This window comes from Carassius gibelio, chromosome A5, assembly GCF_023724105.1.
Source record: "Carassius gibelio isolate Cgi1373 ecotype wild population from Czech Republic chromosome A5, carGib1.2-hapl.c, whole genome shotgun sequence".
Taxonomy (NCBI): domain Eukaryota; kingdom Metazoa; phylum Chordata; class Actinopteri; order Cypriniformes; family Cyprinidae; genus Carassius; species Carassius gibelio.
The window spans coordinates 32,122,452-32,132,702 of record NC_068375.1 but is presented as its reverse complement, the minus strand read 5'-3'; the positions used below and the strand labels follow the sequence as shown (position 1 = coordinate 32,132,702).

General features: G+C 36.9%; 2 long non-coding RNA genes across 5 annotated transcripts; one reads left to right on the top strand and one right to left on the bottom strand.

Annotated features, from left to right (window-relative positions):
* Window positions 1-249: 249 nt before the first annotated feature.
* On the top strand, window positions 250-3,358 carry LOC128013255 (uncharacterized). Its single transcript, XR_008183282.1, has 4 exons — window positions 250-863; window positions 1,575-1,824; window positions 1,950-2,033; window positions 3,131-3,358. It is a non-coding gene; the product is annotated as an uncharacterized LOC128013255 (long non-coding RNA).
* A 2,697-nt stretch (window positions 3,359-6,055) lies between these two features.
* LOC128013243 (uncharacterized) lies at window positions 6,056-9,794 on the bottom strand. Of its 4 annotated transcripts, XR_008183280.1 has the most exons (8): window positions 9,346-9,786; window positions 8,403-8,634; window positions 8,194-8,277; window positions 7,395-7,499; window positions 7,211-7,308; window positions 7,014-7,078; window positions 6,699-6,911; window positions 6,056-6,610 (listed from the first exon to the last, which is right to left on the bottom strand). It is a non-coding gene; the product is annotated as an uncharacterized LOC128013243 (long non-coding RNA). The 4 variants fall into 4 exon arrangements; XR_008183281.1 differs by having other exon boundaries at window positions 6,056-6,911; window positions 9,336-9,794; XR_008183278.1 differs by having other exon boundaries at window positions 6,056-6,911.
* Window positions 9,795-10,251: the final 457 nt, after the last annotated feature.

Genomic DNA, 10,251 nt, shown 5'->3' with positions numbered 1-10,251 from the left:
TCCTTCTTCAGAAGTGCAACACTCTTTTTAATGGTGTTGTGCAATCATTTTTTCAGGGTTTCGAATTTGTCACTGTTCTCCCAGTGTATAGTTTGTTTTCAAGATTTGAAACTCTGTAAATAGTGATCTGAAAACTTGTGTGCAAATAGGTGAAAAAAAGTTTTGAAACTCTGAAAACAGAAGTTCGAAAGGGCGAAATTTATTACATGACATTACATTTGCACTCCTATGCAGACTATTTTTTCAGAGCCGAGTTTACAACACCCACTTTGCGGAGATACGCTCACACAGTTGTGAGTTTGCGACTCACGTGATTTGTGGCAGTGTTGTCACGCAGCTCTGCTCTGAAACTCTGAAACTCAGACTAAGCGAAAATGAAGCTTCGCAACCTCGTAACAAAAAAAAAAGCTTGGAGGGAGGGCCTTCTGCTCTTGGCCAATGCTTTGCTGTCTGCTGACGTACAGTCCAATCACAAGTCGTATTTATCTGAAAGGTGGGATTGACCGACTGCTCCGCCAATGACAAAAGCGCACAGGATACGCAAACAGAGAATGCGCAGATTTCTGGCCACAAGACGTCCCGGATGGCTTGCGGTCTGGTTCTAAAATAAGGTTACCAACTTTTCGCTGGAATTCACCGTACAATTGCCATCAGTCTGCGTATAAATAACACGACTTTACACTTTCTAGTTGCGTGTAATGCATACGCCAAATGCCATTTTTGCGTGCATATGATACGCCAATACTTCACATTAATTTCGGTGGAGAGCAGATGCGTCCAAATAACACGCATCATCTTCAGCGGCAGTGACGTCACCAGCGAGGATCGTCCAGTTCACCTGATGCGCGTACACCTTCAAACAGGTAAGCAAGGGTAAACATCTTTTTTTTCTTCTTCTTTTTGTAATGATATCACGTGGTTAACCGTATTATTTTAATTATTTCATTATTTCTGCATCACGTTAGACAGGGTCGTGTTTTAAAGGGCAGTTTATGCTCAAATTATGGGTCAGGGGGCTGCTCAGCTAGCCTACCATTGTCATTAGCCTAAGCTAACCTGTAGGCCTACTGTATATAGACCTGTTGCAGTTTTAAATAAATAATGATGTGACATGGGTCTTCAGCTTTTAGACATGACTGATACAAGCACAATAAAGCACCCAACCCAATATCGCGTGATAATCGTGATCGTGTAAAAAGTCCACACATTTAGCATATTTTTACAATACTAGTCTAACTTTTCTTGACCACGTCATGTGTAGCCAATACACAGTAACTACAGCATATTTACCATGCTTCTCCTACTGTAACCGTAGTTTTACTGTGGTATTTGTAGTTACTAACGCACAATAACCACAACATTTACTGTACTATGGGTTTACCATAGTAACCATAGTTTTACTGTGGTATTTGTAGTTACTAACACACAATAACAAGAAAACTTACCAGGATTTTACCACAGTAATTGTGTTTTTACTCTACACTATTTGTAAAGCACAGTAACCACTAAGTTTGCCATGCCTTTAATATCTTTTTGTGAAGTAATTGTAATTCATTCTTTTTTCTGTTTTGCAGTTACGTCGGATTACATGCTCCACAACAACCTGTAATCCAGCAGATCTTTAAAGAAGCCATCTCTTGTAAAATCTCTCTCTCTCTCTCTCTCTCTCTCTCTCTCTCTCTCTCTCTCTCTCTCTCTCTCTCTCTCTCTCTCTCTCGCTCTGCTAGAATTAACAGTTAACTTTAACTCCACGCTCCCAATGCTGATATTGAAGAAGCTGTTAAGGGGGCTGAACAAGTCCTTCAAAGGTTCAACCCCTCACAGGTAATGTTGAAGACTCTTAGTTATAACTGATTTGCTTTAATGAACGCATTCTTATATTATGTGTTAATCAAATATTTTGGTCACAGATCATTTTAACACACTGTCTCAACATGTTTATATTTCAGGAAGGCCTGTCATGAGATTTGAATTTGACCATCTTGTGCATTTATGAAGAAGACCAAAAGCTGCAAAGGCAAACACTTGCAATGGTACGTCTGTGCGTCTGAACACCTTGGCTGAACCTTACTGCAGATACATTTTTCTCAGCATTTGATGTTTCTTAAATTTTGGTTCACATAGCCTATCAGGAAGAACACTCAACAAAGAGCATGTTGTTGTAGTAATAATTCATACAATAATCATATTATATTGCACAAGCGTACTTGTACAAAATTCTACAACTTTTACTCCTACTGCCTGTTATTGGCTATTACCACAGCTCCCATCAGATTGTGCCCATTGTAAGAGTGTTTATATCATGAAGTTTAAATGAAGTCCATTGTATTCTTTATTAATCTTTACAAATTGGTGCCGCCTCTTCCTGTTTCAACAGTACATGATATCTGTCCACACCTCATAGTCTGCCTTTCTTTCTATGGTGATGTTACTGAACACATCTGTCTTAGAAGCAAGAGAATGGAAATCCTAGTTTAACTTTTCAAGTGCTACAAATCAGATCTTCAATGAATTTGGGCAAATCAGATCACTTAAAGCTGTTCACACAAAGACCAATAACTATAATGAGAAGTATTTTAGCATCCACACCAACAGAAGATACTTCTCTGACTACGTTTACATGCTGTTAAAATTTGGGTTATGGTCGGGTTAGGGTCACTATTTGGGTTTCTGAAACATTCATATATCCCGATGTAAACAGCGACGCACGGTTAGCGTCTGGACGTAATACACAATATGCGTCATTTCCGATTCTTCTTCCTGTATCCAAAGACTCAAAAGACCAAGATTCCTTGTGAATAGAAAATGCGCAGAACACACATTTTGATGGGGATATGCCGAAACGCGTTTACAAGACCAAATATTCGGGTTAGAAAAGGTGTACCCCAGGTATAATATCCCGGTTTTTAAATATAACCATAATCCGGGTTTTTGCCGGTGTTTACATGGCCGTGCGCGACCGGGTTATTGCTAATATCCCGGTTTTTAATGGGTTATTGGCTGCATGTAAACGTAGTCACTGTTTACTGTTGTGCACACTGCAGTTACAGTATGTTGTATTCTGCCATTTGTTGTTGTCAGGGTTTTTGTTGTTCATCATGTGATAAATTATCTTTGTTTCTTCTTGCAGGATTTCTCACAGATTACTTAATCATTCTTCATCAGCTCTTCACAATATCAGCCCATTCAAAAGCTTCCAGATCTTCCTCTCTTGTGTGACACATCTGCTCTCAGTCCTTTACTGCCAACTTCCAGTCTTAGCATTTCTGCTTGTATAAATTTTTCCTCTACATTCATCACTCCCATCTCTACTATAAGCACTCCTGTCACTCTCACTATATATATATATATATATATATATATATATATATATATATATATATATATATATATATATATATATATATATATATATATATACACACACACACATAATAATAATAATAATAATAATAATAATTATTATTATTATTATTAACCATTTATTTGTTTTGCATTTATTCACAATAGAAGCAAACAATGATTACAGGATATATATTTTTAAAGGTGATAATTGTAAAATATTGAATCATTGTTCTTAATCATTTTTGCCTATTTGTTTGATAAAGGGAAAAAAATAATATATGTTTAACTGTAGCCTTGATTATTCTTTGGCATCTTTTGTCAGGATTTTTGTAAACCAATTTCCTTTTTATTTTTGAATATTAAACTTATGTTTTTTGCAGGGAGTTTCTGTTGCGATTTTGTTTGTTTGTTTTCACTTAGTTACCTCTATGCATTTTTTTTTATCAACTTTTTTTTCATAGTGGAATAAACTGGAGAGAGACTGTTCTGGGCACTGTGTTTGGGAAAAAAACACATGGGAAAAGTTTGACATATCAATAAACACTGTAAAATGACTAGACAATGAGTGATTGATGTCATGATGTTTTTTGTTTGTTTGTTTTCTATTCCTATAGTTCAACTGGTGGATCTAAGAATGGCAAGTTTTTAGGGTCCATTTCCAGGAAACGTAGATGTGATAAATTGTTTACCTTTAATACACTATAAATACATTGTAAATATTACAGAAGGAAAATTGAGTAGTAGAAAAATATTGTGTTTAAATAATATTCAGAGGTGTTTTTTTAAGCAAATGAAACATTTTGACATTTATTTTTCACACAGTATATGCAAACTTTTGAGTTTAAGTACTGTACACTAATATTATTGTAAACAATGTAGCCTATTCAATACAATGGGAATCATTATGCCTTCGTTAAAACACAAAACAAAAAAACACCTTTAATCAACGTATTTCTTGCTTGCATCAGGGTAACTGCAGCTTCTGTCCATTCACTACAGGAACCCGGAAGCTCCCGGCATAAATGACCATATATGTACAAGTTAGTGTGACGCCTCTGCTCAACTGGGTTGCCATTGGCTTTGATGTTCCCTTTTCTCTCGCAGAACTCGCTGTGATTGGACTATCTTTTAACCCAAATTAAAAACCGCTTAATGTTGCAAAGTCCGTTTGACTGTAATTATTACGTCAGTAACACCTTCAGTTAACAATGCACTGTTGCTATGTCGTGAGAAAAATTACCTCTTTACCGAGATCGTAACCCTAACCCTAAGCACAACTCCAATAAACTACAAATACCAACGCTAATATTTGTCGCGTTCAAACGATAGAATGGCAGAGGCTTATGGGTAATGTAATTTAAAATGTTTAATAATAAAAAATGGGGAAATGCTATATATTTTAACAAAGGGTCATCTAAACATGTTCATTGTGTAAACATTAATGACATATTTAAGAGGCAGGCTGAAATTTGATATTTTACTAAGTGCACTTTTTTAAACACCTTTATACCACCTTTCCATATATGTTTGAAAACTCTGTCCAACATTATCTAATTAGCATAGCATAAGTAGTTGTCCTGCCAATTTTTTCTTTGACACTATAATCAGACTTTGATTTACAGCCATTTGAAATTTACATTTTTTTTTTTGCTCTTCTAGGGGACTCTACTGGGCCCTTGAAGATGGAAGGGCAGTAAAACATACACATACCTTTTCTCATCATGGACAAAATACTGTGCTGAGTCATAATTTTTAAGACAAATAGCCAATATGTAAGTTGTAAGTCATGTTTATCTTAGAATAAGAATAGAACCACAAAAATATACATCAGTGCCTATTTGGAATAGGCTCCAAATATTTAATTACATCAGGTGCAAGGATACTGTATTTAAAGTAAAGAAAGACAACAATTAAAACAACCAATACATACTGTGACACTTCATTGTACTTTCACAGTGTCAATGTGTCATTCAGTAAGTCAAGGTACAGAGAGTGTGTAGTTTATAGTGCAAAGCCATACAATTCATGCAATGCAAAGAATCATAATATTAAGAGCTAATTTGTGTCTCTGTGTAAAATACTCCTCATATTTGTCCTCCTCGGGTACTAAACATCAGTAATGTGCATGCTCATCTTGCTTATTATACAGTACTGGATTCATGTTGATCTTTCCCTTGTCCATCACCTTCGTTGTGCATGAAATTCTTGCAGCATTATAGTCCATGCAGTATCTTCTAATGCAGCTTTCAGCCTGCCCTTCATCTAACTGAATGTCATTAATGTAACCAAATGTTCATTTCTTAATTAAAACACATTTATCTATTGTTTACAAAATTAAATGGTGTATTTACCAAACACCATTTTTAATATAGAATATTCACCCTACTTTATTATCCAACACCATGTGCAGTACTTTACTGGAGGATACAACATAATAAGATATTAAATGATAAATTAATTTTTACGATATTAAAAATGGGTTATGTTAAAACCATGTTTTTCTAATCAGATGAAGCCATGCAAATGCATGCATGGTGAAATGTCTTGAGCACCAAAGAATCACATCAAGTTTTTAGAGCTCTCCTGCTTTTCTTCCTCTTCTTGCTTGTCCATGTCCTGGACATATCATAATCTTCCATGTCATACATTTTTTTGCAGTTGTTATGCAGCACCCTACAGCACAACTGATGAACAAAAGACATGTAACTAATTTAAATCAAATGTCTTTATTGTCACAATACAATGAACACAAGTATACAGGTGGTGAAAGTCTTGAGTGCAGACTGCAGCGTGACAGTATGGATGACAAATTAATTAATTCATGAATATATATGAAATACAAATTCTGAATATATATATGCAACATACATATATAAGGGACTCAATTCAGGTAGAGAACAATATGTTAAAAATTATGCTATACAGAGAGCATGAATTGAAAACAATAATAACCACAGTACACATACATCTCTGCAGTAAAGCACGGTATGAATTAGTGCAAACAGAATGTCAGGGTGCATAATAATATTGAGTCCAGTCAGCATAACTGATAAGAGTGCAGGGCATATGAGGTTGGTGGGGTGTGTATGGTTTTACTGGTATGAGTTCAGTTCAGTCTGATTGCCTGTGAAAGGAACTTGTCTCACTGTCTGCTGGTGTAGGTTCTGTGATAACGTCTGCCTGATGGTAACAGTGAGAGCAATCCATGGCTCGGCTGGCTGGAGTCTCTGACCGTCCTCCTCACACTCCACCTGGTCTAGATGTCCTGGAGAGACAAAACATGTATTTAGGGTATGGTAAATCAATAAACAATATAAAGTATTTTTATTTATAATTGTTGCACTGGACTTAACATCGATTCTTGTTGGGGATATTGGCCAAAAGAATCCCACCACAACTAGCTCTCGTTGTTTTGCTGTGATGTTTACTTTTACAGGCCGTAACATCTGAGCTGTCGCAGTAGAGCGGTTTGTGAATGCAGTCTTCACAGCAGATAACTGATGGGTTCAGGTAGCAGTGATGCACTCGGTGGCCATTCAATTGATATCTTCATCAACTGGCTCCATCTTAATTCAAACAAACAGACAAAACAATAAGTCAGCAATAACAGCAATAACCATTCTAGAGTAATAGTGTTGGTGAATACAGGTGCAGGTGTCAGTACTCACCATATTCAGTCATTTCCTTCCCAAATCACAGAGATGATGCACAGCTGATTTGCTCATTCTAGGAGCTATAAAAAGATGTATATGTGAAAAACTATAACTGCTGACTTGAAAAGTCTTTTGAGAGATCAACATCAATGTTGTACCACACATAACTGCATTGAATTCAGACATACAAATGGAAATGTGAAACTTTTCACCTTTCTGTCTTTTCTTTTGGGGCACAAGAAGTCCATGTTCATTCCTCATTTCTTTAGGACTGGCTTGACTGATTTTCTTTTGCGTTTCTGGTCTTCAGCTGTAAAACAAGAAAATATTTATTGACCCCATGTTTAATCATTATTGTTGTTTAAAAATATAAATAAAGCAGTTATAATTATATACTTCAAGCACAAGTTCCTTGGCAACTCTAGTAGGCTCCTGAGTTCATCTGTACACATCAGATTCAGCGTCTGAGAAAATGCCATCATGCAAACTCTCAGTTTCTGCCTTACAACAGAGCATAAAACAATGTGTGAGTGAAGGAGTACAGGATAAAGATGAAGTGAGAAAGGCAGAATTTTGTGTATAAATTTAACAGAATGAGAGGAACATTTAAGAGATTTAAGAGAACAGTACTGTCTGTTGGCGTGGATGCTAAAATACTTCTCATTATAGTTATTGGTCTTTGTGTGAACAGCTTTAAGTGATCTGATTTGCCCAAATTCATTGAAGATCTGATTTGTAGCACTTGAAAAGTTAAACTAGGATTTCCATTCTCTTGCTTCTAAGACAGATGTGTTCAGTAACATCACCATAGAAAGAAAGGCAGACTATGAGGTGTGGACAGATATCATGTACTGTTGAAACAGGAAGAGGCGGCACCAATTTGTAAAGATTAATAAAGAATACAATGGACTTCATTTAAACTTCATGATATAAACACTCTTACAATGGGCACAATCTGATGGGAGCTGTGGTAATAGCCAATAACAGGCAGTAGGAGTAAAAGTTGTAGAATTTTGTACAAGTACGCTTGTGCAATATAATATGATTATTGTATGAATTATTACTACAACAACATGCTCTTTGTTGAGTGTTCTTCCTGATAGGCTATGTGAACCAAAATTTAAGAAACATCAAATGCTGAGAAAAATGTATCTGCAGTAAGGTTCAGCCAAGGTGTTCAGACGCACAGACGTACCATTGCAAGTGTTTGCCTTTGCAGCTTTTGGTCTTCTTCATAAATGCACAAGATGGTCAAATTCAAATCTCATGACAGGCCTTCCTGAAATATAAACATGTTGAGACAGTGTGTTAAAATGATCTGTGACCAAAATATTTGATTAACACATAATATAAGAATGCGTTCATTAAAGCAAATCAGTTATAACTAAGAGTCTTCAACATTACCTGTGAGGGGTTGAACCTTTGAAGGACTTGTTCAGCCCCCTTAACAGCTTCTTCAATATCAGCATTGGGAGCGTGGAGTTAAAGTTAACTGTTAATTCTAGCAGAGCGAGAGAGAGAGAGAGAGAGAGAGAGAGAGAGAGAGAGAGAGAGAGAGAGAGAGATTTTACAAGAGATGGCTTCTTTAAAGATCTGCTGGATTACAGGTTGTTGTGGAGCATGTAATCCGACGTAACTGCAAAACAGAAAAAAGAATGAATTACAATTACTTCACAAAAAGATATTAAAGGCATGGCAAACTTAGTGGTTACTGTGCTTTACAAATAGTGTAGAGTAAAAACACAATTACTGTGGTAAAATCCTGGTAAGTTTTCTTGTTATTGTGTGTTAGTAACTACAAATACCACAGTAAAACTATGGTTACTATGGTAAACCCATAGTACAGTAAATGTTGTGGTTATTGTGCGTTAGTAACTACAAATACCACAGTAAAACTACGGTTACAGTAGGAGAAGCATGGTAAATATGCTGTAGTTACTGTGTATTGGCTACACATGACGTGGTCAAGAAAAGTTAGACTAGTATTGTAAAAATATGCTAAATGTGTGGACTTTTTACACGATCACGATTATCACGCGATATTGGGTTGGGTGCTTTATTGTGCTTGTATCAGTCATGTCTAAAAGCTGAAGACCCATGTCACATCATTATTTATTTAAAACTGCAACAGGTCTATATACAGTAGGCCTACAGGTTAGCTTAGGCTAATGACAATGGTAGGCTAGCTGAGCAGCCCCCTGACCCATAATTTGAGCATAAACTGCCCTTTAAAACACGACCCTGTCTAACGTGATGCAGAAATAATGAAATAATTAAAACAATACGGTTAACCACGTGATATCATTACAAAAAGAAGAAGAAAAAAAAGATGTTTACCCTTGCTTACCTGTTTGAAGGTGTACGCGCATCAGGTGAACTGGACGATCCTCGCTGGTGACGTCACTGCCGCTGAAGATGATGCGTGTTATTTGGACGCATCTGCTCTCCACCGAAATTAATGTGAAGTATTGGTGTATCATATTCACTCAAAAATGGCATTTGGCGTATGCATTACACGCAACTAGAAAGTGTAAAGTCGTGTTATTTATACGCAGACTGATGGCAATTGTACGGTGAATTCCAGCGAAAAGTTGGTAACCTTATTTTAGAACCAGACCGCAAGCCATCCGGGACGTCTTGTGGCCAGAAATCTGCGCATTCTCTGTTTGCGTATCCTGTGCGCTTTTGTCATTGGCGGAGCAGTCGGTCAATCCCACCTTTCAGATAAATACGACTTGTGATTGGACTGTACGTCAGCAGACAGCAAAGCATTGGCCAAGAGCAGAAGGCCCTCCCTCCAGGCTTTTTTTTTTGTTACGAGGTTGCGAACAGTGTTGCCAACTTAGCGACTTTGTCGCTAGATTTAGCGACTTTTCAGACCCCCATAGCGACTTTTTTCCAAAAAAGCGACTAGCGACAAATCTGGCGACTTTTTTTGACAGACCTTATTAAGTCTCTGAGACTCTCCGGTACTGCCGCACGAGCTCTCTCTCTCTCTCTCCCTCCCAGCGTGCGCACACGCCCCTCTCTCTCTGCATCTGCTTCTGCTATGTTCAGCGGGCAGAAAGGAGCAGCACTTTCTGTTAAAAAAATATATTCTGTTGCTTCTAACTCTATTTTACATACAAGTATAGCCGAAATCACAGTACAATCATTATCTTAATCTTATGTGTATGTGATTTAATTAGACAATGTCGTGAATAGGATTTTAGTGCAGAGATTAACATCTTTGAGAGCTGGTTATGTATTCTTA